Source organism: Podarcis gaigeae, assembly GCF_964106915.1.
Source record: "Podarcis gaigeae genome assembly, chromosome: 5".
Lineage (NCBI taxonomy): Eukaryota > Metazoa > Chordata > Lepidosauria > Squamata > Lacertidae > Podarcis > Podarcis gaigeae.
In genome coordinates this window covers 32,634,496-32,645,320 of record NC_139681.1, presented here as the reverse complement: position 1 = coordinate 32,645,320, position 10,825 = coordinate 32,634,496, and the positions used below count along the sequence as shown (strand labels likewise).

The 10,825-nt window shown below is 44.9% G+C and overlaps 1 protein-coding gene and 1 long non-coding RNA gene across 3 annotated transcripts in view; one reads left to right on the top strand and one right to left on the bottom strand.

Annotated features, from left to right (window-relative positions):
- The first annotated feature begins 550 nt into the window (after nucleotides 1-550).
- The window catches only part of PALD1 (phosphatase domain containing paladin 1), a 109,303-nt gene continuing 99,028 nt past the window's right edge, over nucleotides 551-10,825 (top strand). Inside the window, exon 1 of one of the 2 annotated variants that reach the window (XM_083740689.1) lies at nucleotides 551-1,274. The gene's annotated coding sequence lies outside the window, so the exon portion shown is untranslated. Of the gene's footprint in view, nucleotides 1,275-9,004; nucleotides 9,175-10,825 lie in introns of those variants that run through there. The other variant, XM_083740690.1, reaches the window with a different exon arrangement.
- LOC310845587 lies at nucleotides 5,585-10,787 on the bottom strand. The gene is made up of 3 exons (XR_014564847.1): nucleotides 10,681-10,787; nucleotides 7,106-8,388; nucleotides 5,585-5,980 (listed from the first exon to the last, which is right to left on the bottom strand). It is a non-coding gene; the product is annotated as an uncharacterized lncRNA (long non-coding RNA).

The following is a 10,825-nucleotide window of genomic DNA, read 5'->3' as shown; positions in this document are numbered from 1 at the left end:
AAGAAGATCAAACATGTCCATTCTTAAGGAAATCAGCCCTGAGTGCTCACTGGAAGGAGAGATCGTGAAGCTGAGGCTCCAATACTTTGGCCATCTCATGAGAAGATAAGACTCCCTGGAAAAGACCCTGATGTTGGGAAAGATGGAGGGCACAAGGAGAAGGGGACAACAGAGGACGAGATGGCTGGACAGTGTTCTGGAAGTTACCAGCATGAGTTTGACCATGAGGCAGTGGAAGACAGGAGTGCCTGGCATGCTCTGGTCCATGGGGTCACGAAGAGCCGGACACGACTAAACAACAACAAACAACAACATGCTTTCTGGCAAACGAGTAAATCTGCACACCCAAGTTTCTGAAGCCACGTCCATCCTTCGGCGGTTCAAAACATGCACTGAGCTTTAGGTTTGAGTTCTGCATAATGAGGTGTGTGCAAAGAAAGAAAGAAAGAAAGAAAGAAAGAAAGAAAGAAAGAAAGAAAGAAAGAAAGAGGAAAGGAGGGGCGGTTCCGAGTGCTGCTTTTTCCTGGGACGGGCGCAAGAGCAGTAGCTGAAAAGAGCCATCTGTCTGCGCCGGGAAACAGCTGCAGCAGCTGGGAAAGCGCAGCCGGCTGCGCATGTCCCTCCCTCCGCCGCCGGCGCTTTTGTGCGCACATTTGTAGCCAAGCGAGGGCGGCCGGTGAGCCTGAGGGGGTTCCGTCCGCTGGAGAAGAAGCGGCGATCGGAACCTGGAGCTAGGGCAAGAGGCAGGAACTCCGCCCGGCTCCTTGTTTTGGGAGGAGCGCGCGGCAGTGGATGCGCCCCGGGCTCTGGGGAGGAGGAGGAGGAGGAACAAAAGGCTGGCCCAGGCGGCGCCCCTCGGCGCAGCTCCTCTCTCCAGAGCCGACAGGGGATGCCGTCCCTCCGGTGAGTGAGTCCCCTCCTTTGGTGCTCCGCCTTTTGGGTCCGTCCCGCCGCCCTCGCTCTCCGCGTCTCCTGGCGAGCTGGCAGGAAGTGCTGCTGCCTCCGCTGCTGCCTGAGTCTCGTCTCCATGCACCGGTTTACCGCTAAGAGCCACCGGGAAGGAGGTGAGGCAACAGGGGCCGCCTTGAGTTCCCCAGCTCTCGTGACTCCCGCAGCCCGCCGGGGATCGGAGGCCTGCCCTGGCGAGGGCAGCTGTCGGGGCTGAAGGGCAAGATCTCAGCCGTCGCCCCTGCAGACTTTCTTGGATGCGAGACGCTCGCTGGCTTGGCGAAGGGAACCTCGCGTTGGCATCCCGGCGCGCTTCATGCCTACTCGTAAGTAAACCCCACGGGGCTCATTGCAGCTGGCTTCCTAGGAAGAGGGGTTTGGGGTTGCAGCCTCACAGCAGGCTGGTCCATACATGTTTACTTGGAAGTAAGTTTCCTTCAGTGGGACTGAATTGGGTTCGTGTCCTATTGCATGCATGCATACTCTGAATGGGCAGCATGTGTGCGATCCAATATTTTTCCTTTAAAAAAGAACACCAAAACACCCCATTCCTGGTCGGAGACCAAAAGGCATTGTTAAATTAGGCATTGTTCCACGGTTTCCTTTGCATAGGTAGGGGAAGGTGTGGGTGCAATTCTCTGTGTGGGTCTCTAAGGCAGTCATCTCCATCCTGACCTCTCCAGATACCTTGGAGTACCAGTTCCCATCAGCCACAGCCAGTGGGGTCAGTGGTCAGGGGTGATGGGAGTTGTGGTCCAGAACATCTGGAGGACACCAGGTTGGGAAAGGCTTCATAGACGGTATGAGCCTCACTTTGTAAGAGACACAGAGCGAAAGGTCCTGTGTTCAAAACCTAGGCGCACTCTTACATACAGCCCTCTTGCGTTAGTTTGTGGCCATCATCTAGAAATAACTAATGTGAATCTCAGTAGGATCTGGGGGTTTTTTGTATGTGTGTTTAGGATCAGTTTTAAAGTGTGTTAAGTGGTGCTTAGTGCATGGCTAAAAGAATTCACACATGTATTATTGTTGTTTTTACTCAGAGTAGACCTACTGAAATTAATCAACCTAACTTAGCTGTGTTCATTTATTTCAGTGGGCCTATTCTTAGTGAAACTTAGTGGAATGCCACCCTGTTCTGTTCTGATCTCTTGCCTCATGCCTACTGTTTTAAGCACTTCTTTGTTCACACAGTCAATGGGGCTGTCTTATTTCTCTGCAACAGCCTGATCATCCACAATGTTGCTAACTGGGGGGGGGACCCACCTTCCTAGAAAATTGAGCCTTCTCTGCTTCATTTGCTTTCATTTTGACTCTTCAGCCTTTACCCTAAAAATATATACAGTATATCTTCCCAAAAATACCCTCAGGGAAAAAAGAAGAAAACATTCCACATCTCCCCGTGGGATCCCTGATGGAATCAGGACTCTTTAGTCTAGCACAAAAGCCTTGCAACCAGAGGAGGCAGTTCCTTCCATTAGGAAGGAAATAGGTTTGCTTTGCCTTGGGAGTTAGAAGGCCTGCACTGACTGGGAGCGATATTTAGCATTTTCAAGGCTTTCCCTGCTAGACTTGGCCATGTACCAAACCACATAGTGTGCTTACTGCATGAGTCTTCTCCAAATGCAACTGTAATTTCTTTGCTTCACCTCACTTGCTATGCTGCAAGATACAAATGGACACGATCATAATAGAAAACCCTTACTGAGTCAGCACAGGCTGCTGCTGGTTTCCATGGCATGGCTTCTGCTTTTACTTAAATACAGTATAAATGGGTGCATCCAGACCTGTGATGTATTGCCCACCCTCCATCCCCTGACATGTCACTGTCGCTCCTTTCTAAGTGAATTTTCTCACAGCAGCGCCTGCTTCTCCTTATAGAGCTCCTACTGCAATTGTTGTGGACCAGTCTTTCTGAACACTTCCCCTCTTCCCAGCCACTGGCAGTGTTTGCACATAATGCTAAGCCAGCATCCGCCAGCCTTTTGGAGCCTGTGGGCACCTTGGGAGTTTTGAGAGAGTCTCATGGGCAATATTCCCTCTGGTTGCTTCTCTCTTCCACCCCCGCCATGTTCCCCCTACAGAGAAAAAGAGATTTCCTTTGCATAGGTAGGGAAAGGTGTGGGTACAACTGGGGTCCAGGTAAAAGTAGGATCCTGTGGAATTAAAAACAAATCCTCTTGAATTCGCATAACTTTACAAGGAGACTCCAAAAAGCACACTACAAAATGAAAGTTTACAATGGTAGTAAGGCGTTGTAGATCCTGTGCCTGCTATTAACAGGGAAAGAAACCATTGGTCCTCCTGGATATTTATGACATAAGATGGCAGCAACACCATCAACAAATCACAGAAGTCATCCGTAGACAATAGAAGAGACCTATGATTTAACAGAGGTTTTGAGTGGATCCCTTGTAAAAAAAAAAGTTATGAGGATCAAAAGGATTCATGTATCAAGGCCATGTTTTTGCAGGTCATTCAATGGAGATGTGATTTCAGGATGGTTTGGTGGGGATGGAGGGGAGGCAGGATCCATGGGGAGATTATTCCATTTCAATATTATTCAATTTACTGTGTAAATTGCACCTGCCTTAGTTCTCTGGCATTCCCTCTTTCCCCTCTCTGGCACTGTCTCCCTCTTGACTCCTGCAACACCCAGCTTGGTCTTCTTTGCTTCCCCTCCGATCACTGTTTTCCTCCCCCCCAGCCGCTCAAACCCTTTCTCTCCTGCCCTTCTTAGTTGCTCCAGTTTCTGCTCAGGTGCCGCTCTGGGCCTTGAGAAGCATATAGAGCTGAAAGAGGAAGTGGGAAAGGGGACCACTCTTCCCATGCTTGCTTTCATCTCTATGTGCTTCACAAGAAGAAAGGTAACCCTTGCCCCTTCACCAGGAAGTGCGGAGGACAAGCAATAGAGTGTGCAGAAGCTTTGTGTGCACCAGAAGCTTTGTGTGCACCAGGGCACCAGAATGTCTTCAAGGGTGCCATTGTGCCCGAGGGCATCATGTTGGGGACCCCATAAATATGGTTTAGTAAGCCATAATGTGCATAGGCTGTGTCCTGAGAACTCCTGCTTTGCTCCTGTCTTTGCACAAATGTGTAAACAAACCATGATGGGGATAGCTTACCACAGGGATCAGCAAACATTTTCAGCAGGGGGCCAGTCCACTGTCCCTCAGACCTTGTGAGGGGCCAGACTATAATTTTTTTGGAGGGGGGGAATGAACGAATTCCTATGCCACACAAATAACCCAGAGATGCATTTTAAATAAAAGCGCATATTCTACTCATGTAAAAACACCAGGCAGGCCCAACAAATAACCCAGAGATGCATTTTAAATAAAAGCATACATTCTACTCATGTAAAAACACGCTGATTGGGCCGGCTCCGGCTCCCGGGTCTTCGTTTGCTTACCCATGGCTTAGCATGATGTCCAAGCCCAGGATTATGGTTGTGCTTCATTGTGGTTTAATAGGGTGAAACAAACCAAGATTCTGGATTTGAATACCGGGCTATGCAGCTCAACTATCTCCATTGTGGTTTGTTTACTTGCTTGTGCAAGGTGGAGGAAAGCAGCAGTGCTTGGACTGTGTGCACAAGTTAGTTTACTAAACCGTACTGAATGGCTTAGTGTAATGTGCAAACACTTGTCTTTTATTATCATAGACTTTTTAAAAAAAGCAACAACATATTTTTGATGAACGCACATTGTTGCTGCTGTGTGCCTGGTGACCTATACCTCTGTGTTAATTTTATCTGTTGAAAGGGAAGGACTCAGATCTCAGGCAGAAAACATACTTGGAAAGACATTTGACAAGAGGCCTTTTCTGTCCATGGAGAGCCACTGCCAGTCAGAATATTAGACAATACTGCACTGGCTTTGATAGAAGATTGCTTATTATGTTCTTCTTAAAGAGGCTGTAATGTCACCCCTTCACAATCCTCTCAAAGCTTCTCCCATTTTTTGGCTGTGGTTGGAATGTGTCTTTTTGTTGTTGTTGTAGCATACAGTTTATATTTTACTGGCCTTGCATCTGTGGGTGTTCAAATTCAGCATTATCCCCACCTAAGAGTGCCTCTCTTGTCATGCGGATAGTGCATCAATGGCATAATCAAGTGGGTGCTCTCCGCTGGTCTGGCAAACTGTCTGTTGTTTGTTCTACTCATTGCTTTCTGAAGCAGAAATCCTTGTATGCTTAGCTACACCTGTGCATAAAAGACAGCAGTCACAAGCTTGCAAGGGTATCCTAGAGAGCAGCTGGGCTTCTGGTGTTTTGGCGCTCCAAATGTGGAGCTACTAATCTCTTGCCCTTGCTTAGACTGGGTTATGGAGCCTTTGCATGCCTGTATGTTAGTAGTAGTGGTAGTAAGTAAGTAAGTCCATCTGACTGGGTTGCCCCAGCCACCCTGGGTGGCTCCTAACAAAATATTAGAAACAATTTCGGCTTTAGACCTATAACAGTTACCAGAGAATAATTCTCCTTAAATTTCAGTGTAGGCTTACTTTTGAATAGGCATGTATAGGATTGCCCTGTTGATGACAGTTTTGTTCTAGAAATTTGTTTTTGTTGATAGAGAATTACTAGGGTTTCTTCTTGAGTGTTTGTGCTCTGCAAACAAATCCAGAATGGTCCAGAGTGGATCATTAGACTTCTTTTATTTGTTGCTTTTTCACAAAAAAAGCCACAGAACCCCGTCACCAATTGTTATGTACAATTCTTATCCATGCATCTTTTAAAATCTTGTGTTCTTATTATGCAGTTACAACCACTGCTTTTCTCTCTCTCTCTGTGGGGATACTCAAGGGTACGCAGTACCAGAACCTTTTTTTTTTCTAGTAGAAAAGTACAGGTTGCAATTATTTTGTTCTTGCATTCATTCATGCTGGCATCTGATGAGTCTGCAGCCTGTAAGTTTTATCCAAGGAAGAGTGTTGGACAGGCACATCCGTAGGGAGAGTCCAGCTCTCCCTCCCATTCACTGTGGATGCATATCTGAGGTATAAGTCTGAAAGTGGGAGCATAAGCAAATGTCCTGGAAGCAAATTAAAATGCACAAGGCATTAAGACTGGTGTCTGAAGCAGGTAGGTCCATATATGATCTTCACGGTGCATTGTCTAGTGGCAGGCATTTTGCACATAGTTTCAAAGTCTAGAGAAGAGTTTTGGAATTAATTTCCAGTCTGCATGCCTCGCGTTGCACAAGGGCTCAGTAAACAAACACAAGACCTGTGTTGTTAAGGCTGCAAGCTTTTATAGCTGTTTGCTGAGGACCAACTTCAATGGGGATACAAATTAAGAATTTGAAGGTAGCATTTCCTTCTAACGACATATTATGTTTGCTTTATATAAAATTGCCATACATACATTACATTCTTTACAGATAAACTTAAGCAAAAAGGGGGGGGGGTTGCTTGCAATGTGGAGACAGAGGCAAAGAGTCTGAAAATGAACAAGTGCAATTGCATGCATTTAGCTTATAGAAGAGGAGGATTGTGAATGGCAACTTGCAATTTTATATACCAAAGCTTTCTTGCACTTCCTTCAGTATCTCAAAAAGGCAACTCTCCTGTAGTTTTAATAATATGCAGATGTATCCAAGCAAGAGGAGGTAGTTAATCAGCTGATAGCCCTGTGTATTGTAGGGGGAAAACACCCCACAACTTGTAGTGCTTACACATGTTTTGAAAAGTGTTTGATGTGGGTCAGTGGTGTGAAGTAGTACCTGAGCCCTGCTCCACGTTCCAGATCTTAGGAATATGTCATTTGTAAATTTGCCTTCTGTTGTTGAACTGCCCACCACGTGTAAATGGGTAAAATTTCTGTAAAACCTTTCCCAATACAGTAGTTTCAAACAGAGCTTTCTGAACTTTTCATGTTGGTGATACAGTACTCTTTTTAAACATGTGTCATTTTGCGAAACAGTAATTAAGTTTTATGAAACAGTAATTAAGTTTTACTTTCCAGCCCTGGTAGGAGCAAGCTCTGGTTTTTTTGTTTTATTAAAGATTTTGTTGATTTACAAAAGTGTACAATATCTCTCTCTCGTGTTTTTTCTTCCCCTGTAACATTTTTACAAATCAGTTTCATTTGTTGAGACATTAGGAAGAAAAGGGGAAAGATGGGTGGGGTTGGGTGGCGATGTTTCTATTTTACTTACTATATGTAGGGTTTGGTGTGAGCGTTGCTTGTGCAGGTTCTTTGCTGTTCGCTTGTGTTCCTTTGGTGGTGAGAGAGGTTTGGTAAGCTCTGGTTTAAAGGAAGCAGTTTGTGTGGGAATGCCTTACTTTGCCAGAAGAGGTCCCCATTTGACAACTTATTGAAGTTTTTGATATGCTATAAATAAAAATAGAACCGAGCTGTCCTGGTGTTAAATGCGATGGTAATGAATAAAATAATACAGCAATGATTAAAAGGTATAGATCTAGTATTAAAGTAGCTGTTGACTTTTGTGGTTCATATTGATGGCTTTGCTGTGCACCATTTAGAGTTTTTTTAAAATATGAAGTGGTTTAGAAATGAGCTTTAGGTGTGGAAGGAAAACAGCAAATGATTGTGGATGAAAAGTGGTGGGAACCCACTGACCTTCTAGATGTTGCTGAACAGCGCCACCCGCGTCCCTCTACCAACCATTCTTAGATGTGCTCATTCATATATCAGCTTGCATCCCTATGAGTCACAGAGAACCTAATGGCATGTACCATGCCAGAGGCACCTGAAAGTAAAAATAGTGTTTCTGATCTTATTTATGTCAACAAAAAGGCTTGTGGCACCTTAAAGACGGAGCAGATTTATTACGGCATAAGCATTTGTGCATCAGGGTACACTTGGACCTTGGTGCATGAAAGCATATGCTACAATAAATGTGTTAAGGTGCCACAAATCTCAGTTGTTTTATTTTTTGTGGCAAACAACTAAGACAGCTACTTATTTGGAAGATGGCACATTTATGACAACATCAAACAACTTGCACTGCTTGAAGGAGAAAGGCCAGTGGCAGAGATTTTGGCAGGAAACCCCCCCCCCCATTTGCATTATCTTTTTTTCAACCATCTTTTAAAACTTTTTAAACAAGCAGGCTTTTTAAAATCCCAAAACCCATTCACTCAGGGGACTTAATGGAGGCCTGGGGCTACTTGACCTTTACCGAAGTTAAAATGGTTACCAATGCAGAGGATTGTCCCATATTAGGTTGCTGTTGGTGCCGGTACGGCAAATTTGTGTGGTTTCCTTACAAACATTGTTTTTCAGAGCCCAAGCGTCTCTCTCACCACGGAACAGAACTCTTGCAGGCTTCCTTTCCTTAGGAAAGTTAATGCTGAGCTGTTTCCCCCTTTCCTCTTGAGCTCTCGGGTTTCACAAATAGCATTGTGGCAGCAAGAGTTAACAACAAAGATCTGTGAAAGGAAATCTCCACCACTTGGAAACAGCTTGGCAACAGTCCTCATTTGAAGAAGTGGGGGGGGGGGTGAGAAGAGAAAATAAAATGAAAATACTGTAAATCCATTCTCTGGGCAGAATTGGCAACAACAGGAAAGTATCCCCCCCCACCCGCGATTGTTGCAAAATTCTGCTTAGCTTTGAATTTTGCCTTAAAAAGGGGGGGGGCAATATAATGTGAACTTTTAGCTCTCTTCCTTTGTTGGCCTGCTGTGTCTTGCCCATTTTATCTGTTTGAAAGGACCTTTGTAAATCTCCACCACACATTCCTTGCAGGGGAAATTTTCTGATTTCTTATGCCATGCCTTTTAGTTTTCTTGGTGCTCAGAGTGACGTATGCTTGAGCCTATTGAAAGCAAACCCAGGCCACAGCACCCTCAGCAGCGTGGCCAGTAAGGAGTTCCTGGGCCAAGCCAAAGTAAAATGAATTCCTCATGCCAGCTTGTAAGGAGCCAGTGTAGTTTGGCTAGTATCTTAACATCCATAGCATGAGCATTGTATTAACAGCTTTCCAGGCCTTCAAACGTTACCATTTTCGGGCACTGCCTGGGTTCCCTTTACATTCCTCCTGATGTTTATTGGGCTGAATGCCTTTTCACTACTTTTCCTTTGGCTCAGTGGCCTCCTATAAATATTTGGCTTCTCCTTGGCAGCTCCAGTGCAGGTTGGCAGCATCGTAGTAGGAGGAAGCATAATATTTAAAGAGCGTGTCTCATTTATGCATGGTTGCCACTTAATCCAATGCTTTCTCAGATGAAACTTGCTGACCGTAGAGAGAGACTCTGAAAGGTGAGGGATGTGATAATGTTAGGGTGGGCAAAGATATTTCGTAGCCCTACCTGGAGTTGCCAGGGACTGAACCTGCGATCACCTGCTTACAAATAATCGACTCTACGACTGAGCTAGCTGCAGACGTTAAACAGTTTTCCACAGAAATGTTTTAGAAGCCAATAGTGAAAAACGTCACAACTGTTTACTAGCAGAGCTGGCCCTACTATTAGGCAGAGTGAGGCCACTGCCTCATGAAGCTGATTTTGGGTGTCATGAAATAGTAGCAAATTACTGTTTTGATTGTTGTTGTTTCACTCCCAAGGTGAGATGCCTGTGAGATATTTTTTTTCCATTTTGGGGGCCAAAATGTGAGTACGGCACACCTTGACTGGGGGAGGGCACTTTGAATTTCTGCCTCAGGTAGGAAAATGTATTGGGCTGACTCTGCAAAAGAAACACCAAAGCAAAAGGCTATGACATTGGGAGTATTTGGATGTGTGGTGGGCCTCCTTAGGCAGGGCAAGATCTGTTTTGCTGGGTCTGGTGTGTGTGTGTGTGTACCTTCTCTCTGTTTCTGTTCTGATGTCTGCAGCTGAATCTGAAGAGAAACCTGAAACTGAACTTATATATTTATATTAGTTGGACCTGGAAGCTTTTGCTTTTCTTCCCTTGTGCTATGGTGCTGCTCTCTGTTTTAGTTTTTTTTGGGTGGGGCAAAACTGCAGACTGCAGGTGAAAATGGATGGTGGATGAGACACGAGGAGTAATAACCTTGGGGCTGCTTCATGCATTCGGCGAAATAGTGGGAAAGGGATGCGCAACTGACGTGCTTCCAGGTATCGCGAAAGGAGAACGGGTGCATCTCTCCTGCAAAGTGATGCACATTTGGAACACTGACATCTTGCCAGAGAGGAGCTAACAGTTCCTTATGAAACTGCTGAGTCAACATTGTGCCAGCCATCTCAGGACCTTGTTCACTGCGGAAATGATTAGCAGTTCAGTGCAATAAGATGGATATATTTTAAAAATTGACTTGAAGTATTGTTGCATGTTAAGACTAATGGACCTCATATTACCTGCCAGGAGAGTGGTTAATACTAAATCAAGCAATTTCTGGTTCTTCCACCGACCTACACCATAAGAAATGAGTCTTGAGTCTTTGCTCCAAGCAGATTGTAATTTAGATTTTTAAACAGTAGCAGAAGTGATAAGGGATATGTAGAAAAGTTATTGGCTAGGATGAAGCTGAATGAATGCAATCAAGTGCAGTTGCACGTAGGCTATTTTCCATTAGCACCTCCCTTTTCAAAGAGAGAAGCTTTTATTAATTCTCCTCACTTCTCCAAATACTCAAGGCTGCCTATGCTTTTGAAAAACACAATGAAAACCATAGACATCAGTATGCAGCCCCTGTAAAGCCAGCCGGTAGATAATGACACATTCTTATGTGATTGTATGCCAGTCCCTGCCTGTTTAATTTTATATACTGATAGTTGGGTGGGAATAAAATATTTTAGTAATTACCTTGAGAGTGTTGGAGCATTTCAAGGAAAGAACAACCATCAGTCGATTCCTTGTTTTACGGATTCTGCTTTTCCTCCTGGATTGGTGGTTGCTGAGACATCTCCTGAAAAGGAGAATAAACGCGAAAAGCGAATGATGGCAGAAA